We start from the raw sequence: 5,037 nt of genomic DNA, 5'->3' as shown, positions 1-5,037 counted from the left end.
GAGCCCGCCGCAAAGCGGGATGGTCTTGCTGCGGCGGTAGTGACCAGGTCGTATCCACTAGCAACGGCTCACCTTTCTGGCTGCTGAAGATAGGCGCGGTACAAGGGAGTAGGCAAAAGCAAGGTCGGACGTAGCAGAAGGTCGGGGCAGGCAGCAAGGATCGTAGTCAGGGGCAACGGCAGAAGGTCTGGAAACACAGGCAAGGAACACACAAGGAACGCTTTCACTGGCACTAAGGCAACAAGATCCGGCGAGGGAGTGAAGGGGAAGTGAGGTGATATAGGGAAGTGCACAGGTGTAAACACTAATTGGAACCACTGCGCCAATCAGTGGCGCAGTGGCCCTTTAAATCGCAGAGACCCGGCGCGCGCGCGCCCTAGGGAGCGGGGCCGCGCGCGGCGGGACAGAACAGACGGAGAGCGAGTCAGGTAGGGGAGCCGGGGTGCGCATCGCGAGCGGGCGCTACCCGCATCGCGAATCGCATCCCGGCTGGCAGCGGAATCGCAGTGCCCCGGGTCAGAGGACGTGACCGGAGCGCTGCCGCGGGGAGAGTGAAGCGAGCGCTCCGGGGAGGAGCGGGGACCCGGAGCGCTCGGCGTAACAGTACCCCCCCCCTTGGGTCTCCCCCTCTTCTTAGAGCCTGAGAACCTGAGGAGCAGACTTTTGTCTAGGATGTTGTCCTCAGGTTCCCAGGATCTCTCTTCAGGACCACAACCCTCCCAGTCCACTAAAAAAAAATTTCTCCCTCTGACCTTTTTGGCAGCTAAAATTTCTTTGACCGAGAAGATGTCCGAGGAGCCGGAAACAGGAGTGGGAGGAACAGACTTGGGAGAAAAACGGTTGAGGATGAGTGGTTTGAGAAGAGAGACGTGAAAGGCATTAGGGATACGAAGAGAGGGAGGAAGAAGAAGTTTATAAGAGACAGGATTAATTTGACACAAAATTTTGAAAGGACCAAGATAGCGTGGTCCCAACTTGTAGCTAGGGACACGGAAGCGGACATATTTAGCGGAGAGCCATACCTTGTCTCCAGGGGAAAAAACGGGGGGAGCTCTTCTTTTCTTATCCGCGAACTTCTTCATGCGTGATGAAGCCTGTAAGAGAGAATTTTGGGTCTCTCTCCATATGATGGAAAGGTCACGAGAAATTTCATCCACAGCGGGCAGACCAGAGGGCAAGGGAGTAGGGAGGGGGGGAAGAGGGTGACGGCCGTACACCACGAAAAATGGGGATTTGGAGGAAGACTCAGAGACCCTGAAGTTATACGAGAATTCGGCCCATGGGAGGAGATCTGCCCAGTCATCCTGGCGGGAGGAAACAAAATGTCGCAAATAATCACCCAAGATCTGGTTAATCCTTTCTACTTGTCCATTGGACTGGGGATGATATGCAGAAGAAAAATTTAATTTAATCTTGAGTTGTTTACAGAGAGCCCTCCAGAATTTAGACACGAATTGGACGCCTCTATCCGAGACAATCTGCGTAGGCAATCCGTGAAGACGAAAAATGTGTACAAAAAATTGTTTAGCCAACTGAGGCGCAGAAGGAAGACCAGGAAGAGGGATGAAATGTGCCATTTTGGAGAATCGATCAACGACCACCCAAATAACAGTGTTGCCACGGGAAGGGGGTAAATCAGTAATAAAATCCATACCAATCAGAGACCAAGGCTGTTCGGGGACAGGCAGAGGATGAAGAAAACCAGCGGGCTTCTGGCGAGGAGTCTTATCCCGGGCACAGATAGTGCAGGCTCGCACAAAGTCCACAACATCCGTCTCCAGAGTCGGCCACCAATAGAAGCGAGAGATGAGTTGCACAGATTTCTTGATACCCGCATGACCTGCGAGATGGGAGGAGTGACCCCATTTGAGGATTCCGAGGCGTTGGCGAGGAGAAACAAAGGTCTTTCCTGGAGGAGTCTGCCTGATGGAGGCAGGAGAAGTGGAGATCAGGCAGTCAGGTGGAATGATGTGTTGCGGAGAGAGTTCAACTTCTGAGGCATCCGAGGAACGAGAGAGAGCATCGGCCCTAATGTTCTTATCGGCAGGACGAAAGTGAATCTCAAAATTAAATCGGGCAAAGAACAGAGACCACCGGGCCTGGCGAGGATTCAGCCGTTGGGCAGACTGGAGGTAGGAGAGGTTCTTGTGGTCGGTGTAGATAATAACAGGAGAACTTGATCCCTCCAGCAGATGCCTCCATTCCTCAAGTGCTAATTTAATGGCTAGAAGCTCTCGATCCCCGATGGAGTAGTTCCTCTCCGCTGGAGAGAAGGTCCTAGAGAAAAAACCACAAGTGACAGCATGCCCGGAAGAATTTTTTTGTAGAAGAACAGCTCCAGCTCCCACTGAGGAGGCATCAACCTCCAATAGGAAGGGTTTGGAAGGGTCAGGTCTGGAGAGGACGGGAGCCGAAGAAAAGGCAGACTTGAGTCGTTAAAAGGCGTCTTCTGCTTGAGGAGGCCAGGACTTGGGATCAGCATTTTTTTTGGTTAAAGCCACGATAGGAGCCACAATGGTAGAAAAATGTGGAATAAATTGCCTGTAATAATTGGCGAACCCCAAAAAGCGTTGGATAGCACGGAGTCCGGAGGGGCGTGGCCAATCTAAGACGGCAGAGAGTTTGTCTGGATCCATCTGTAGTCCCTGGCCAGAGACCAAATATCCTAGAAAAGGAAGAGATTGGCATTCAAACAGACATTTCTCAATTTTGGCATAGAGTTGGTTGTCACGAAGTCTCTGAAGAACCATACGGACATGCTGGCGGTGTTCTTCTAGATTGGCAGAAAAAATTAGGATATCGTCCAGATATACAACAACACAGGAGTATAACAGATCACGAAAAATTTCATTGACAAAGTCTTGGAAGACGGCAGGGGCGTTGCACAGTCCCAAGGGCATGACCAGATACTCAAAGTGTCCATCTCTGGTGTTAAATGCCGTTTTCCACTCGTCCCCCTCTCTGATGCGGATGAGGTTATAGGCGCCTCTTAAGTCCAATTTAGTGAAGATGTGGGCACCTTGGAGGCGATCAAAGAGTTCAGAGATGAGGGGTAAGGGGTAGCGGTTCTTAACCGTGATTTTATTAAGACCGCGGTAGTCAATGCAAGGACGTAGGGAGCCATCCTTTTTGGACACAAAGAAAAATCCGGCTCCGGCAGGAGAGGAGGATTTACGGATAAAGCCCTTTTTTAGATTCTCCTGGACGTATTCGGACATGGCAAGAGTCTCTGGGGCAGAGAGAGGATAAATTCTGCCCCGGGGTGGAGTAGTGCCCGGGAGGAGGTCGATAGGGCAATCATAAGGCCTGTGAGGAGGTAGAGTCTCAGCTTGTTTTTTGCAGAAAACATCCGCGAAGTCCATATAGGCCTTAGGGAGACCGGTTACTGGAGGAACCACAGAGTTACGGCAAGGGTTACTGGGAACCGGTTTTAGACAGTTCTTGGAACAAGAGGACCCCCAACTCTTGATCTCCCCAGTGGACCAATCCAGGGTAGGGGAATGAAGTTGAAGCCAGGGAAGTCCAAGGAGAATTTCCGAGGTGCAATTGGGGAGGACCAAAAGTTCAATCCTCTCATGATGAGATCCGATGCTCATAAGAAGCGGCTCCGTGCGGAAACGTATGGTACAGTCCAATCTTTCATTATTTACACAATTGATGTAGAGGGGTCTGGCGAGACTGGTCACCGGGATGTTGAACCTGTTGACGAGAGAGGCCAAAATAAAATTTCCTGCAGATCCAGAGTCCAAGAAGGCCACTGTAGAGAAGGAGAAGGCAGAGGCAGACATCCGCACAGGCACAGTAAGACGTGGAGAAGCTGAGTAGACATCAAGGACTGTCTCACCTTTGTGCGGAGTCAGCGTACGTCTTTCCAGGCGGGGAGGACGGATAGGACAATCTCTCAGGAAGTGTTCGGTACTAGCACAGTACAGGCAGAGGTTCTCCATACGGCGTCGTGTTTTCTCTTGAGGTGTCAGGCGAGACCGGTCGACCTGCATAGCCTCCACGGCGGGAGGCACAGGAACAGATTGCAGGGGACCAGAGGAGAGAGGAGCCGAGGAGAAGAAACGCCTCGTGCGAACAGAGTCCATATCTTGGCGGAGTTCCTGACGCCTTTCGGAAAAACGCATGTCAATGCGAGTGGCTAGGTGAATAAGTTCATGTAGATTAGCAGGAATTTCTCGTGCGGCCAGAACATCTTTAATGTTGCTGGATAGGCCTTTTTTGAAGGTCGCGCAGAGGGCCTCATTATTCCAGGACAATTCTGAAGCAAGAGTACGGAATTGTACGGCATACTCGCCGACGGAAGAATTACCCTGGACCAGGTTCAACAGGGCAGTCTCAGCAGAAGAGGCTCGGGCAGGTTCCTCAAAGACACTTCGGATTTCCGAGAAGAAGGAGTGTACAGAGGCAGTGACGGGGTCATTGCGGTCCCAGAGCGGTGTGGCCCATGACAGGGCTTTTCCGGACAGAAGGCTGACTACGAAAGCCACCTTAGACCTTTCAGTGGGAAACAGGTCCGACATCATCTCCAGATGCAGGGAACATTGGGAAAGAAAGCCACGGCAAAACTTAGAGTCCCCATCAAATTTATCCGGCAAGGATAAGCGTATCCCAGGAGCGGCCACTCGCTGCGGAGGAGGTGCAGGAGCTGGCGGAGGAGATGACTGCTGAAGCTGTGGTAGTAACTGTTGTAGCATAACGGTCAGTTGAGACAGCTGTTGGCCTTGTTGCGCTATCTGTTGTGACTGCTGGGCGACCACCGTGGTGAGGTCAGCGACAACTGGCAGAGGAACTTCAGCGGGATCCATGGCCGGATCTACTGTCACGATGCCGGCTGGCAGGTAGTGGATCCTCTGTGCCAGAGAGGGATTGGCGTGGACCGTGCTAGTGGACCGGTTCTAAGCCACTACTGGTTTTCACCAGAGCCCGCCGCAAAGCGGGATGGTCTTGCTGCGGCGGTAGTGACCAGGTCGTATCCACTAGCAACGGCTCACCTCTCTGGCTGCTGAAGATAGGCGCGGTACAAGGGAGTAG

The sequence above is a fragment of the Hyla sarda genome, chromosome 5 (assembly GCF_029499605.1).
Source record: "Hyla sarda isolate aHylSar1 chromosome 5, aHylSar1.hap1, whole genome shotgun sequence".
Classification (NCBI taxonomy): domain Eukaryota; kingdom Metazoa; phylum Chordata; class Amphibia; order Anura; family Hylidae; genus Hyla; species Hyla sarda.
The sequence above is the reverse complement of the archived record's forward strand: the minus strand, read 5'-3'. Positions refer to the sequence as shown.